At 44.5% G+C, this 17790-nt stretch overlaps 1 pseudogene; it reads left to right on the top strand.

The window, feature by feature from the left end:
• Positions 1 to 568: 568 nt before the first annotated feature.
• Positions 569 to 1099, top strand: LOC125414274 (small ribosomal subunit protein uS13 pseudogene; annotated as a pseudogene).
• The last annotated feature ends 16691 nt before the right edge of the window (positions 1100 to 17790 follow it).

The raw sequence follows: 17790 nt of genomic DNA, 5'->3' as shown, positions 1-17790 counted from the left end.
TCTGCCCCGGAAGCCATCAACTGTCCATGGCTCCTCGGCTAGGTGTGGGACGGTTTGAAACTTGCAGGTCCTGTGCAGGCAAAGACTGAGTTCGTGAGTGCAGAGGTCCTGTTTTGTCCAAAGACACTGCTCCAACCCTCTCTGACCTCTGACTCTTACGGTGTTCCTTCGGGACTCTCTTCTGCAAGAGTCCCGGAGTCTCGGGGTGAAGTGTGGAATACAGACGTCCCATTTGTGGCTGAACACTCCACAGACATATTCTCCGCACTTTTGCCAAGTATCATTTCCTTCATCAGCCTCTGCTCATTGCACAAAGAAACTTCTCTGATGAGATCTTAGAGTGCTGCATTATGAGTAGAAATACAAATCTAAAGGGTAGTTTAGTATATTGGTCCATGGTAGAGAACAGATTCAATGTTCGTCTCTGACTGCATGGTTAGGACCATCTAGAGTTTAGGAGATTTGGGGCAGAAAGACACGAAGTAAATTAGAATATTAGAATTGAACAATCAGGGACCAAAGATCCAGATAAAAAAAAAAAAAAGAACAAAATTAGCTTCCACGGGAGGCCTACACGCCGCCGGTTGTGCCGCCGCCATGTCTCTCATGATCCCTGAGAAGTTTCAGCACATCTTGGGAGGACTCAACACCAACATCAATGGGCGGTGGAAAATAGCCTTTGCCATCACTGCCATTAAGGGTGTGGGGCGAAGATACACTCATGTGGTGTCGAGGAAAGCGGACATTGACCTCGCCAAGCGGGCTGGAGAGCTCATGGAGAACGAGGTGGAGCGTGTGATCACCATCACACTGAATCCCCGATGGTACGAGATCCCAGACTGGTTCTTGAACAGACAGAAGGGTGTGAAGGACAGAAAGTACAGCCAGGTTCTCGCCGATGGTCTAGACATCAAGCTACGTGAAGACACGGAGCGACTGAAGATTAGAGCCCATAGGGGCTGCGCCACTTCTGGGGCCTTTGTGTCCGAGGTCAGCACACTGGCAGCTGGGGCCGCACTGTGGGTGTATCCAAGAAGAAAAAAGAGTCCCCGGGTCTTTGCTGTTAATAAATAGTTTATATGCCTGTGAAAAAAATTAGCAAAATTATGACGGGTATAATAGGCGACAGGGAGAACCGGATTCAATTTGTCCTCCCTCCAGGATCTGATCCAGCTATTCCCCACTATTCTCTCGCAGGCTCTTCCTCTCTTTCTCCATCAGGTTCAGCGTATCTGATTTTAGATCCATTTGGAGTTGAGTTTTGTGTAGAGTGATAAGTATGGATCTTCTACATGCAGATATCCACTTTGACCAGCACCATTGTTGAAGATGCTGTCTTTTTTAATCCAAGGTGTGTCTCTGCCTTCTTTATCAAAAATCAGGTGTCCATAGGTGTGTGGATTTGCGTCTGGGTCTTCAATTCCACTCCATTGATGAGCGTGTTCGTTTTGTGCCAATGCCACGCTGTTTTAATTAGGATAGCTTTGTAGTCAGTACAGCTTGAAATCACGGGTGGTGAGACTTTCTGCAGTTCTTAGACTATTCGGGACTGTTCTGACTATCCTGGAATCTTTGTTTTGCCTATGTGTCACCAATGCCCCTGGCAATAACAAATACCTTATTGTGAGACATGAGATTCCTCACCTGCGATGTCACCGAACGGTGTCCTCATTCATCAGTCATTATTTATTCATAATTATTCACCGTTAGTCACCTTTCATTATTTCCCATCCCTTTATTCTTAGATAAAGCTAATTGTATTTGTAAAATATGACGCGTATTATGAAATACGAAGAGACAAATTTAAGTATCTATAATTCAACTCTATCCTGTGGACATTAGGGCCAAAAGCAGAGTTCTAGACCACAAATACAGCCCATTTCTCGAGTCTTTCATTGCATTTTTATTCCTTATCTTTGTCCCTTACATTTTCTGTTGTTTGCCAGGCTGCAAACACAACTTCCAGGTCATCATACCTTAAGGGGAGTGCCAGGGATTCCTTGTTGGGGTAGGTGTGGCACATTGTGGGTGTTCATGTCGGAAATAGTTACTTGATATATTAGTTACTTTTCTGTTACTAGGATAAAAATAGCATGGCTGAAAACAAACCTTGGTGGGTAGGTGTTTGCGTTGGCATAGGGTTCTAGAGAAAGAGTCCATAGCAGGAGAGAGGGCATGGAGGCAGGAGGAAGAAGGGAAGTGGGTGGTTACTTTTCCAGTCTCAGGCAGGAAGCAGATACTGAGCCGCAAGTGAGGTCAAGCTCAACCCCCTTCCCCCAAGTCGATCTCCAGTTGCAGACTTTCTCCAGCAAGGCTGTACCTCCAAGAGATTCCACAACCTCCCCCACAATAGAAGCCAGACTGGGGACTGAGTGTTCAATTCCCTGAGCCTACTGGGGAGACTCCTCACTCAACCCTCTTCTCAAAGGGGTTAACACGTAGTTTTTCTAGAGTCAAATATGAGTGACCACGGCCAGGGAACACAAATTCATGTTACCCCAAACTGCGTGTTCAATGTGGAAGCAGCTTCACAAAATTTTTATAGGAATAGAACAAAGAAAGTCACAAATCGAGATACACACTTTTCCACGACACTGGCGGAAATATGTAGTCAGGTTAACAAAAAAGTGGGGAAACCTCTGCATTAGGCTACAGGGGTGACCTGACGCACCCTTAGCTCTTTGGTTGCTTGGACACTAGTTCTCTGTATATTCCACAGGATTTACTTAATGACTCCAAAGATGTTAGGTACACAAGAGGGCAATACAGGGTCATTAAAATAAGGATACGCTTGCCCCAGGAAGTTTTGTCTCTGGACTTGCAACAGGCCAAGCATTCTTGAAACTTGAAATAAGTCAATCAACCTTGCAGAATGTCCAGGGCAGCTTTTTTTCTGGCAACTTCTGTTCACTAAGACGAGGACAGATGTGTGTCTGTAGAGTACATCACGATGCTAAGGCTGTGAAGAAGGGATGTACCTAACCCAATAAGGGAAGGTGAGGACCCTCCTGGGAAGGATGCTTACCTGCACTGAGCCACCGAGGACCAGTTTAGCAGCTAGCCCAGCAAAGTAAAGAAGTGTGGCTGGAGGAGGTATTTTGATTCTGTGGAACGATGAGTCTGAAGACTATGTGACAAGGTTGCACTCTGACACTTCCCCACAACCTTGGGGGAATAGAAGGGTTAAGTCAAGAAGATGGAGAATCAGGACTCAAAGACCTTCACTGATGCCCGAAAGGGCTTGACTTTATTCCTGTGGGTAGAGAGGAACTATTAACCGATGCAGTAGCATTGAACAAGATCCGGGCAAGAGAGCTAAAGGTAATGAGCAACGTGGAAGGAAGTAAAGAGATGTTCGTGGGGAGAATGAAGAAGAGAACGAGGCACAAAATATTCATGGGAATGTCAGCAAGAGCCACCCGCAGGTAGCCAAGGTTGCCTTTGAATGGGACAGCAAACAGAAAGCGTAGAGCTGAGGACTGTTGAACCTGAGCCGCCTGTGGGGATAGCAAGGCTCCCCAAAGTGTTTGTGTGGTAGGGTGAACAGATCCAGGTTAGGGACCCAATGTAGGAAAAGTGCACAGGGATCAGACAAGTGGGACATAAAATCAGGTGGTGTCACACCGGGAGGGTATGGGCACAGGGGTGAGTTCAGACAGCTAACCCCGCTGTGGAACAACAGCACAGGAAAGAGATGCCTGGCACGGAATCCACGGTCTTTTCTAATGAACTGTGAACCTAACATTTGTGGAAAACATTACACAACTTGTGCAGTTTGTGGTCAGATGGCTTCATCCACAGTGTAATTGTGAGTGTAGGCCCTTAAGAACTAGATTATAGCTTGCAAAAGCTGTTGACTGCTTATCGAGAACCAAGAGACAGTTAGCATCGCCATGCATTTGCGATTCTGTGCGTTTGTAGCGGGAGTCATGAGTTTCTCTTTGAACTGCCCTCTTGGCGTGTAATTTCCTCCGATGAGTACCTACGAGGTCTGTGTTTCACATAAAACACGATTTGACTTCTTCACTTGGCTTTCCCATGAACTCGGCCCTTTCGCTTGGATGGAGACAATGGCATTCTCTCCCGTCTTTCATGGATTCCTTTCAAATCCTCAAATATTCTTGACCTTTTGACAGTAATAACTCCTTCCAGCTACCGAGTTATTTATCCTTGAAATCAAATTCTTGTCTCCTGGGGAAAATGATAGCTTCAACCATTAGCATTTCCTGAGAGTTTTTCCTGAACGTTCTCATTTTAAAATCTTTTATGTATAATCATTTTTGCATTTCTCCCATATTTTATGTTATCTGCTTTTATCAATGAGAAATTAAAGTTCATGGCTGGAGGTGGAATCAAAAGCTAAAAGCTGCCTTCGGGTGAGTCAGGCAAGTCATAGCCTCAGGTCATGCCTCTTTGTGTCTAGCCTCAGCTACTACTGACTGGCGGTAGTAGAGTATAACAAAGAAGATCTGTCTGTCTGTCTGTCTGCCTACTTTTCTGTGAATGAAAGAAATTCTTTATAGTAGAAAGAAGCCTCATGTCTTGCATCTCTTTCATGTGTCTGAGATGTGTCATCTAATAACTTCTCAAAGGTTAGGCTGGCAGTTCTCTAGAAGCATGAGTCTACTGTGAAACCCTCTACAATTTCCTATACCAAAATCAAATACTGTGAGAAGTTTTGGGCATGACATTACACAATTCGTAGCCATATATTCACCACAGTAAGTACGGAGAAACGTCTAGACAAGGACACAGAAACTTCAATCACGATTCACAATCACAGTTATATTGGATTTCTGTTCTGTCAACTACAAAACAAAGATGGAAGTAAATTAATATTTCTCAAAGTGGGTGTATTGACGTAGACTTGGAAGCTACGAGTCCTTTCTGAGAATCTCCTTTTCTTCAATTTTTAAAAATAATTTTATATTTATTTATCTTATATTTACTCTTGCCTTCTCTGTCCCATTCCCGCTGAACTCTTTCTTTTTCCCAACTACTCTCCCTTCTACATTCACATCTTGTGTATGTACACATGTATGTGTGTGTATGCTTGTGCACACATGATTCTTGTAGAGTAGCCATAACTGCTGTGTGTTCATGATCATGGTAGCCATGATGTATCAGGAAGACAGCATTTCATAGCACCCTTCCAGCTCCTCTGACATTTATACTCTCTCCACTGCCGCTTCCAGAATGTTCCCTGGACCTTGGTGATAGCATTCTGTTTAGGGGCTGAGTACTCAATAGTCACACATTCTCCACACATTGACCAGTTCTGAGTCTGTGCACTGTTGTCCAATGCAAAAAGAGGCTTTCCTAACTAAAGCTAAAAGCAGCTACAACTAAAAGCATAAATATTTATAAGGTACCAAGACTACACATCCATTTAATAAAATATCAATATCAGGATCCCCCCCCCAGGACCTGTACATCCTCTGCTATAGGTTTTTGACTAGGTTTACAGTACTAGGCATATATCTTTCCCTGCTGGGCAGTTCTCAAATGCAATCAGAAGACAGCTGATTATCCACCCTTGTACCCGTGGTTTTGTCTTGCCTAGCAGGTAAGTATTGCAACATCTGCATCTGGGTCCACATCTGGATAAGACCCTTGATGGCTTTTCTCCTCCAGCTCCTACATAGGTCACCATGCTTCTGGCATTATGGATTCCTGAGCAAAAGGGGGGCTGCCAGCACAGTTACATCTTGTTTTCTATGTCCTACATCCAAAGTGTGTGGGAGTCTTCTCCAGTTTCAGTGGGAAACCAAGTATAATGACAGTAGCTGGTATTTGGGAGCCTTTGTGGTTTCCCTGTCCAACAATTAATAGGGAAATATGGGACATTTCATTTAAAATCCCTTGGCCTCTGGGAGAAGCATTGTCCAATCATGCAGGATACCTCTGTTCAATTTTTTTTATTTAATTATCTTATAAAATAGTATATTTCTAATGACTTTTGCATACATCCTTAGGTTTACTTAACCCTCTCACCCACTGTGTCAGCTACTTTTTAGGTTGAATTGACACTATTTAGAGTCATCTGAGAAGAGGGAACCCAATTGAGAAAATGCCTCCATGAGATGGGGTTACAGGCAAGCCTGCTAGGCATTTTAACCAGTGATTGATGGAGGAGGGCCCAGCCCCTTGTGATTGGGGATCTCACTGGGCTGGTGCTGTGGGTTCTATAGGTAGACAGAACAAGCCATGAGGAGCAAGCCAATAAGCAGCACTCCTCCATGGTCTTTGCATCAGCTCCACACTCCAGGTCCCTGCCCTGACTTCCTTCAGTGATAATCTGTGGTGTGGAAATATAAGCAAAATTAAGCCCTTCCTCTCCAAGTTACTTTTGTTCATGGCGTTTCATCCCAGCGGCAGTAACCCTATCTAAAACACCCACCCCTTTGCCCTAGCCCCATGTAAACTTCTCCACGGCTAATTCTTTGCCCTCTTCTTTCACATCACATAACGTCTCTTCACAACAGCAGAAAAGAAAGTCCTGAGCGTGCGTACGCTTCAGGACGCGTGCGTACGCTTCAGGACGCGTCTGAGAGAAGCTGAGCTGCCTGGAAGATGCGGAGACCAGCTGAGCTGCCTGGAGCCTGTTGAGCCACCTTCAGCGTGCAGGTTTCCAGCTATTGGGGTCTGTCACCCACGCTAGGGTGCATGTGGCAGTATTGCTGTCTTGGAGGCATTTTTGCTCCTTGAAGTAACCCCTTAGCCAGATTCTACTAGCGTCCCCACTAAAATTAATTGGGCCTCCATGCTGGACTTTGGTAGTCTCCTTCCTTTGGTCTGTCCCTGCGTCCCTGTCTAGGATGAGTAGACGTTTGTTCCCGTCTCTCCTGGAATCGTGGCACACAATCACAGGCACGTCTGATGCTTTGCAGTGGAACTGAAGAAAATCATGGAAAATAGATAAATCTTGGTTTCCATCCTTAGAGCCTGAAGAAAGGCAAAGCTAACTGACTTGCCCTAAACCACTTTATTTTATTTTTTTTACTTTAACATCTTAAACATGAACTTCTACAGTTAAAGGTGTTCCATGAATCCTTGGGGCATCTGACTAAGCAAGTTAACGGACAACTCTTTAGCAGTTAAAGTGTGTCCTTAAACTGTTTGAGTTTTTATTATTCCTTTTGCTCACTCTTTGCTATATACTTTAAATTTAAATTTTTAAAAAGACTAAAAATCAAGTTTTAGAAATAAGTTGTCTGCTATTTAATTTTAAAACATTTGACACTTCTTGCATTAACAGTTTTAAAAACCAAGAACATAAAACTCCAGAATTGCTACAATAGGTGAGGCTAAATGGAATTTACAGTCGACTCATCTGACCTTAATAACCAAACAGTTCTGCAAAACCATGTGGGTACTGTGAACTGAACTGGGATCCTCCACAAGAGCATTCAGCGCTCTTAACCACAGAGCCATCTCTTCGCCCACAAGAGGCTTTTCAAAGGATATTCTTTTAAAAATTAAAAAGCAGGTTTGAATAACTAGTTTAAACTGTATCAGTACTTTTGGGTCACCGTTATTTCCACAGTGGATTACAGACTTTGTATCATGCTTGGGGGAAGCAATAGCAGCAGCTCAAATTGAAGAAAGATGGCTTCTCACTGCCCCCATGCTGGCTTCTCACTGCCCCCATGCTGCCTTCTCACTGCCCTCATGCTGGCTTCTCACTGCCCCCATGCTGCCTTCTCACTGCCCCCATGCTGGCTTCTCACTGCCCCCATGCTGCCTTCTCACTGCCCCCATGCTGCCTTCTCGCTGCACCCATGCTGGCTTCCCATTGCCCCCATGCTGGCTTCCCGCTGCACCCATGCTGGCTTCCCGCTGAACCCATACTGGCTTCCCGCTGCCCCCATACTGGCTTCCCGCTGCACCCATGCTGGCTTCCCGCTGCACCCATGCTGGCTTCCCGCTGAACCCATACTGGCTTCCCGCTGCCCCCATACTGGCTTCCCGCTGCACCCATGCTGGCTTCCCGCTGCACCCATGCTGGCTTCCCGCTGCACCCATGCTGGCTTCTCGCTGCCCCCATGCTGGCTTCCCGCTGCAGCCTTGCTGGCTTCCTGCTGCAGCCTTGCTGGCTTCTCACTGCAGCCTTGTGCCTCTGAAATGTCGTGCTGCCCCCGGCAATGACATCACTTTAGAAATTCAGTACATATTCATGCCTCGGGTGTTTTAATAGAATTTGGATTTTCCTTAAACATCTTTTCATCACAACAATTTTAAACGCTTCAAAGTTAAAACCGCTATAATAAACCCACTAGCTTGGGAAATAAAACACTTCCAACAGAAGATATACATTTTGCATTATGAAATCAATATATTTCAAGTTCCAAAGGTTTGACCAGCTCTACACTCTGGCAACATCGGAAGATAAAAGCTCTCAAGCTGCCAGAAGAATGAGGTGCCTCTTAGGGGTCTGAGGTAAGATGGGGTGAGCACCGGGGGCTGCACCAACTCCAGGAAACAGCGGCAGAGCCGGAGCCAGGCGCTAGATGACTTCGCTGGTGCCATAAATGCTATTTTGGGCAGCGTTGGAGTTTTTCTACTTACATGAGTGAAGGGATAATCTGATTTAGCAGACTTTTCATCACATTTGTAAGTTCAATGAACAAATAAATGTTTTTTCAGCACTTACAATTAGGGAAGGACCTCAGCCATTTCATATGTATTTGGAGTTTCTCCCATGTGTCCACAAACCCAACTTTGGAATTTAAATTTTTTTCGTGGCTGAGCTTTGAAGCATGGTCTTGTATGGGTTTGACAAGCACTGTTGCTCATATTTTGCATTGGCTGTTTGTCATACACAAAGTATGATGTGTGTATCATTTTAATTAATTCTAATCACCTGAAATTTAAATATTATTATCACTTCATAAATGACTAAGTGGAGACTATTTCAGCTTTCTGATACTATAACAAAATACCTGAAATTAAAAACTGCAATTTTTACTTAACTTGTGGTTTGGAGGTTTGGGGCCATGACCATTTGACCCTGTAATTTTGCATGGGGTAGAGCAAGGCATTCACTTCCTGGCTAGAGCACAAACGAGAACAAGAAAGAGAGCAGGGTCCCACAATATTTTTATGGGCACACTCAGTACGAACCAAAACCACCCACCAAACACCGCCGCTTGAAGGCTCCACCATCTTCTAACAGCAGAAGGCTGGAACAAATGCCTTTGTTTAACATGTGGGCCGTGAGGAGACACTTTAGACCCAGACCAGAGCAGACTCAGTGAAGTTAAGGCTAACCTCCAAGCGAGGAAATGCTAAAGCAAGAATTTTAATAAAGGCTGTTTCCACTGATGCTTCCCTACTGTTCGCTGTGATGGGGAGAGCTGGCTTTTAACATGGGTGAAAGGGATTAAACTCCATATCTTATATTTTCAGAGCAAGTACGCTTACATCTTCCCAGCCCTTATTTGTATATATGTATATATCATATTACTGCAATTGAATATCTGAGTAAGGCAATCCGTATAAAGAAAGAAGGTTTATTTATTTCACAATTGTGAAGGTTGACTGCCCAAACATCTTGAACTCTGGTGAGAACCTAATAGTGGATGGCAGAGACAGGGAGAGAAAAATCTTATGTCTTCAAATAGGAAGTCCCAGAGAGGTTGGAGTCTCACTGTCCCGTCCTTTACAAGGGCATAACCATAATTTATGTAAGGAATCCCCATTAGGCTCCGTGTCTTAAAAAATAAATCTCACCACATCCTAATTCCACTCATGGAAGAGACTCATGCTTCAGCACGTGACCCCTGAGGGGGCACACTTAAACCATACACAAAGCATAGTATGTGCCAAGTTAGGTCCAAAAACTGGCGTCTGGGTGCTGTGCCTGCCATCTTTGGCAATGTTATATTAATTACTGAAATTTTTCACCTTAGTTTTCATATCATAATAAAATTGGCTATTTCAATCACAGGTTTGCAGGATGGTCATACAAGGATGTGTGCGTCAGAATGTTCTGTGGGGATTCTGAAAGGTTGCGGAGGGGTTAGGAACATGCATTGCTCTTGCAAGGGACATGAGTTCAGAGTCTAGTACCCATGTCAGGTAACTCTGGTTACAGGGAGGTCTGACTCCATGAACACTTTTGCCCACATGTATACACATACACACACAAACTCCATGGACACTTGTACCCACGTGTACACACACACACACACACACACTCCATGGATGCTTTTACCCCCATGTACACACACACACATATATATGTATATATACATAAAATTAAAATAAAATTTAAAACTCCTTTTCTAAAAAGTCCTGGATTCAGCTGTAGCTCAGTGGTAGAGTTTTTGCCTACTACTGTCTCCTAATCAAACAGAGCATCTGTGTTGGCTCTACGTCAACTTGACAAAAACTGGAGTTATCAGAGAAGAAGGAGCCTCAATTGATAAAATGCCTCTTTAAGATCAGGCTGTAGGTAAGCCTATGGGGCATTTTCTTAGTTAGTGATTGATGGGGGAGGGCCCAGCCCGCTGTGGGTGGTGCCATCCCTGGGCTGGTGGTTCTGGGTTCTGTAAGAAAGCAGGCTGAGCAAGCCATGAGGAACAAGCCAGTAAGCAGCATCCCTCCATGGCCTCTGCATCAGCCCCTGCCTCTAGGATCCTGCCCTGCTTGAGTTCCTGTCCTGATTTCTTCGATGATGAACAGTGATGTGGAAGTGTGAGCCAAGTCAACCCTTTCCTCCTCAGGTTGCTTTGGTTCTGGTGTTTCCTCACAGCAACAATAACCCCAAGACAGCGTTATTTCATTATTAAGTAGTTAGTGGTAGAACTCATTCTCAGACAATTATTTAAGATTTCTTCATACTTTCTCCTACATATTACCTTTTCTGAGCTCACCCTACTGTATCGAGTCCAGTCCGGTTGATAATTAATTGTCATTCATTCCATTACTTTAACATATTGAACTTCATAATACTAACTGAAAAGTGTAAAGCAATTTTGAATTGTTTTTTATTTAGTTTTAAAAGTAGTTTAATTAACTTTTATTTCGCTAGCTTTTTGTGTTAATCTCAAAGCAATAGATTTTTCCATATGAAGTTTTTGTATGTGTCATTTGGCATGCCTCTCTCTGATGCCCCCCGACAGGCTGCCATGCCCCTAACTTTGTTTCTCTGTCCCTCCACTTACCTGCTATGCTCTGTTAGCCCAGGTTAGCCCTTCCACTGTGTCCTAAAGACTTCCCGGCTCTCCTCCTAACGAGTCTTCTTCTTCCAGTCACGTGGTCCCCTTTTTAGTTTCCTGACCTCTACTAGAAAACTAGATATTTACTCCCACCTAGTTAGAGTTCTTCTCTGTATCCCAGGCTGGCCCTGAACTCATGACCCTCCTGCCTCAGTCTCTTGAATGTTGAGATTCCGGGATGGTAGCGACATACTTGGCTGTGTCCATTAAAGGTGAAGAAGCTAGAGCTGACAGACGAGCACAGATTCTAGTCCCCGACACATCAAATACCACGACATTTGCAGCAATAGTCTCTGTGCTGAGTATCATTTTTAAAAAAAACAGTCTAGCAAATAGCATAATATATCCATTGTTTGTTGGCTTAAGAATACTTCATTGTTGAGGTTTGGGATTGTAACTCAGCAGGAGAGCCCTTGCCCGTCTGTGTACACAAAACCCTGGGTTCCATTTCCAGCACTGGGAGTCGGGAGGTTTCCTGGAACACTTTATTATAGCCAAAGACACCCAAATTCTCCTACATCATCTCCTTCATGAAACCCACTTGGAAACTCAAAAATTCTACCCTGAGAGAGCCCTTGTCTAGATTGTGCTGAGGTTTCTCATGGATTAACGAGACCTTCTTGTGAGCTGGCAAAAACAATCATTAACCCAGGATACTGTGTAGAGAAGCACAAGAGACTTTCACTGAGCAAAAGCAAGGAGAAAGGAAGAGGAGAAAGAAAAGCAAGAAAACTAGTAAAAGTAAGAAAAGGAAATTCTTATCAGGAGCCGCAGCGCATGCCTTGAATCCCAGGACTCGGGTGGCAGAGGCAGGTGGATCTCTGTGAGTTTCAGGACAGCCTGGTCTACGCACAGAGAGACCCTGTTTCAAAAAAAAAAAATGGAAAAGGAACTCTTATATTCTCAGAGTTGGTGTTGCCCCCACACGGGAGGCGTGGGAAGAGAAGGGTGTGCCAATTAACATTCAGGTGATGCAGGTCAATACCCAGTTCCTAGAGTGGAGCTAATTCAACAGGAAGCAGAAGGTAGCAAGTATTTATTGGCCATCTACCTCTGTGAACTGGTGAGCTTCCTGTCTCTGACGTCATAAGCATCGTGCAGCAGAGAACTTGCTGGGGCAGAGACTGACCTTGCTCCACCACCCACTGTGGGACAGCGGTGACATCATCTACCAACGGGGCTGTCCCGTGAATTTCAAGAGAAAGTAGGCTCATCTTGAAGGTTCGTCTCAGTGCGCCATTGCCTGGAGCAAATTCTAAATTCCTCTAATTGAGAAAAGTAGGATTACTTGGCAAAATGCATTGGTGCACAACTTGATTGCAAAAACCCAGGAAATGTAAGATACATTTTACAGATCCCTCACAATCCCATAAAACGTGGTTACATGCTTTAAAGAGAAACTAAGCTTTAAGTTTTCATAATATTCATAGAAAATGTAACTCCCAGAGACCACCAAATGCCGCCAAGGTTTTACCTCTCAGACAAGGTCAAAAGGTAATTATTCCATCCGTGAATCTCTCTTCTGCCTTGTTTGTTTGTCAAATGATTCCCCAGCTATTTACACTCCGCGATTCTAAACACTATTTTGCACAGCACAAAAATATAAACTGTAGCACTGGAAGAAAAACTTATAAGGGCAAAATACGATACACTCAACTCTGGATTCCCTGCTGATCTTTCTATTTATTTCTTATTTATTCTCTGTCTGTGTCTTTCGCATCATGCCTCCCAATCTCAGGTGTTGATGTGTAGGGGTAGGGGGCATCTCTCCCCTGCCCCAGTCACCACAAGACAGATGAGCAATGGGGAAAGCTCTCCCATGCTCACGCCCTCAGGGCTGTCCTACCTCCTGCCAACAGAATTGGCTCTTTGTGTTGCCCAGGGCCTGCTCTCCTGAGTGCTGCAGCTGGTGAGGGCTTGGGTCAGGTCCCCCATCTGCCGCAGGTGTTGAGAGGTGAGGGGAGGAGGGGATCTTTCCCTCACCCATGACACCACATGGCAGACAAGAGGGTCCTGACCTGCTCTCCAATTCTCATGCCCTCAGGGCCAGCTCACCCATTCCCATGAACTATTGTACTGCCCAGGTGAGGTGCAGGACCCTCCTTCCTGAGGGCATCAGTCAGTGAGGGGCAGGACCAGGTCTCTCCAGTGTTACAGGCAGTGAGGATATGGGGCCAACTCTGTACAGCCCCATCCTCTCTACCCTTGCTGGTATCGGGAGCCATGAACATCAACACAGACTTTGGCTGCTTCAGAGTCTGAAGCCAGACGTGGGCCCCAGCAGAAGCCCAGGCTCACACATCAATCACCATGGCGTGAGTGACAAGGAAACAACCCATCTCAGCCTGCTTCTCATCTCTTTTGTCTCTTCAGACATGCGTCTGCCTGCAGGACATGAAGCACTTTTGTCTCTCTCCCCATTATCATTGCTAGCCATAGTACTGCCCTTGCAGGGCCTGGTGGGCTGGTGTTTTCTTCTGGGAGCCTGAGGGGTGGACACCCCAGATACACATGTGGGTTTCTTTGTTCCTCTTAGAGTGTTATGGCCCTGGGCAGGACCACACTTCCCCCATCACACAGAGGTCATAATAGTGCCCAAGCACCTGGGTTGGTGCCGCGGTCTTGCTGGAGACCTCTTGTGAGCCTGGGCTAGTGATTCGTTGAATTCCGCCGACCCTGGCAGCAAGGTGTGGGGCAGGGGTGTTGGAATCCTCTCCCAAGTCTTCTGATCTTCTAAAAATGCATTCTTCTGTTTTCATATAATAGAAAATACCTGCATGATACTTTGCATTTTATTTTATTCAGTGTATATTGTTCATACGCATGTACTTGTGCATTGTTTAATTTGTACACCATGTTGCTATCTGCCCCTTATGCTTAGTTTAGAGTTTTTTTCCTTAATTTTCTATTCATCATTAGAATAAAACCAAACTAATGACAAGATAACTCTTGCTAACTTGCCTCTCCACTTAATTGCCCTCTTCTGGTACTGGCTACTAAACGCCCAATGCATATGTTATACACACTATAAGAATGCTCTCCATGATCGACCATACACTAACCGTCTACCACGGTTTGACCCTAATACCCCCAAAATCTTGATCTTCAGCCGGTGATGTTATCCAAAGTTCTTTGGATTGTGACCACGCCTCACCAAAAGATTAATTACAACTGAATGAACTCTTAGGAGGTAGGGTCAAATTTAGAAAAAGTAAGTTACTGGAGACTAGCTCTTGTGTACCAGGCTGGCCTCGAACTCACAGAGATCGGCCTTTCTCTGCCTCCCAAGTGCTGGGATTAAAGGCGTGCATCACCACCGCCTGGCTGTGTCTTTTTTTATATAGAGAATAATGACAGTTTTCACAAGAAACAATAACTAATTTGTTCAAAACGTAATTATAGCAAAAGCATCATTTTAGCTTTATTATTAATAGTTACACAGAAGCGGCCTCACCCACTCAACTTAGTCTATATTACTCTACACTTTGGGGAGTGCTGAGTTAGAATTCGGCATTGAATATGCTCGACACACATTCTGTTGAGCCATGCCCTTTCTTCTCTTTTGGAATGGCAATGTTTATTCTGTGCCATTGCACTTTGGAAGTGTGTGATTTGCTTTTACAGAGGGCTGTAGGTAAGGGATTGCCTTGAGTCAGAGAAGACTGGACTTTACTCCTTTAAGCAGTGTGGAGACTGTAGGACTATGGGGACGTTTGAAGTGAGACTAAAGAAATGCACTTGACAGTATGGTGTGACTACAAGCCTCTGGAGTGCAGGGAGTGGAATCTGGTGGTTTGAACAAGAATGGACCCATAGGCTCCTATATTTGAATGTTTGAGTCCCAGTTGGTGGACTGTTTAGGAAGGATTATGAGATGTGGCCTTGTTGGAAAAGGTGTGTCACTGGGGGTGGGCTTTGCACTTTCAAAAGTCCAGACAAGATCTCCCCCTCTTCTCTCCCCGCTCCCTCCTGATGTGGATCAGATGTAAACATTCAGCCACTGCTCCACACTATGAGATCAAGGACTTGGCTTCTGGAGCTGTCAGCTAGGCCCCAATTAGCTTTATTTCATAAATTGCTTGGTCATGGCATCTCTTCACAGTAATTAATAGAAAAGTAGCTAAGATGGGTCCATTTGCTTGGAATAGCCTTTTCTATCCTTTTACCATGAGGTGATGTCTGTTCTTTGTAGTGAGGAGCTGTGGGCAGGCCTGCATTTCATCCCGCCTGGCTCCCACATGGCTAGCTTAGCCCCAGAAATAATAACACACAAGTTGTATTCATTTAAATACTGCCTGGCCCATTATCTCTAGAGAGTTAGTTACTAACTCTTACATCTTGATTAACCCATTTCTAATAATCTGTGTAGCACCACAAGGTGGTGACTTACCGGAAAAGATTCAGCATGTCTGACCTGGTGACTGGCTCCATGGCGTCTGCCTCATTGCCCTCTTCCCAGCATTCTGTTGTTTACTCCACCTACCTAATTTTCTGTCCTATCAAAGGGCCAAGGCAGTCTCTTTATTAACCAATGAAAATAACACATAACAGAAGGCCCATCTACATCAGTTCTTGATGGTGAGACGTTGCCTGAATGCTACAGAAAGATGGATCCTACTGTCTATCCAATATGCTAGTCTGTCTTTTTACTGGGGCAATTGAGATCATTAAAACTAAAAGTTACCAATGAAGAGTGCTTATTGGTTCCTGTGTTTTGTTATGATGTGTCCCCCTTGATTTATTGGTCTGAGATTATTTACTCTTTTTGTTTTCTTGAGTGTGGTCAACCTTTCCAGACTGAAGTTTTCCTTGTAGTGCCTTCTGTAGATCGTGATGGGTAAAGCTACTGGTTAAATTTGGTTTGTTGTTTCTCTTTCTCCATTTGTTGTAACTGATAGCTTTACTGGGTATAGTAGTCTGGGCACCATCTATGGTCTCTCAGATTGTAGACTATCGGGCCAAGCCCTTCTGGTTTTCCAGAGTCTCTATTGAGAAGTCTGCTGTTATCCTAATTGGGGCCTATTTGGGCCTACCCTTATATGTTACTTGGTATTTTTTTCCCTACAGCTTTTAATATTCTTTGTTCTGTACATTGTTTGGATTATGAGTTGTGAGAAATTTCTTTTCTGGCCCTGTGTATCTGTATGCTTCTTGTACTTTTATAGGCACCTCTTTGGGCAGGAAAATTTTCTTCTATGATTTTGTTAAAAGTATAATCTGTTCCTTTGATCTGCTTTTTTTTCTTTCTTCCTTGGTTTCTGTTATCTCTAGATTTGGTCTCTTCATAGTGTCCTAGATTTCCTGTATGTTTTGTGTTCGGATATTTTAGATTTAACATTCTTTCTGATCAAGCTAACCTGATCTTCAACACCCGATTCTCTCTTCCATGTTTTGTGGTCTGTCCATCAGGCGTCATACCTGTTTTTCTTTGACATCCCCAATTTTTCATTCCCAGTTCTATGTCAGTTTGCTTTTTCTTTAGTATTGCGCTGGTTAGTTTTATGTCAACTTGTCATAAACAGAGTTATTGGGGAAGAGGGAGCCTCAGTTGAGAAAATCTCTCTATAAGATTGGGCTGTAAGCAATCCTCTAAGGAGTTCTCTTAATTAGTAATTGATGTGGAAGTTCCCAGCCCATTGTGGGTGTTGCCATTCCTGGCTGGTGGTCCTGGATTCTGTAAGAAAACAGGCTGAGCAGCCATGAGAAACAAGTCAGTAAGCAGCACTGCTCCAGGGCCTCTGTCCGCATCAGCTCCCGCCTCCAGGCTCCTACTCTGAGTTCCTGACTTGGTTTCTTTCAACAGACTGTGCTATATAAGCCAAACAAACCCTTTCCTCCCCAAGTTTCTTTGGTCGTGGTGTTTCATCACAGCAGTAGACACCCTGAGACAGTGATTCTGTTTCTGCTCTCATGTCCTGGACTGTTTTCATTGTTTCATTCAACTGTTTGCGTTGTCAGTCTGCATTGAGAGATTTATTTACATCCTCTAGAAGGCCCTTGACCATACTCATAATTGCCATTTTGAAACCCCTATCTTCTGCTTCAGTTATATTGTGTTTCTCAGGGCTGCTGTAATAGGATTACTGGGTTCTGAAGAAAGCACATTGTCTTGGCTGTTCATGTTTGGTTTTGCAGAGACTAAGTATCTGAAGTTATGATAATTGATGTGTTTCTTGGCATTGCTTTCTGGTCTTTTTTTGCTGGGCAGTTGTTCTGGTCTTTGTTGCTGTTGCCCTCTATGAATCCTGGGCAAATGTGGTGATGGTGGGCGGTCCTTGGTAGAGCGTTTCTGCAGGTTAGTGGGGGGCAGAAAGAAACGGAGATGAGTGAGGAGGAAAGGTTGAGCGGGGCTGTGTTTGTAGCAAGAATTTCAGTCCCGAGGCCGTGAAGTGTGGTGGGAGGGCAGACCCCTGCGAGCAGGCTTAAAGGACAAAGGTAAGTCTGAATAGATGGGGATGAAAGGGACAGCTGAGTCTGCACCAAGAGGTGGAGACCCCCGTGAATGGAGCTGGGGTAGAAGGAGGAGCTTCACCTGCAGGTTGCTTCAGGACTGAAAGACTGGAGAGAT

Source organism: Myodes glareolus, chromosome 23 (assembly GCF_982192425.1).
Source record: "Myodes glareolus chromosome 23, mMyoGla1.1, whole genome shotgun sequence".
Taxonomy (NCBI): Eukaryota; Metazoa; Chordata; class Mammalia; order Rodentia; family Cricetidae; genus Myodes; species Myodes glareolus.
This window is presented reverse-complemented; position numbering and strand designations above follow the sequence as displayed.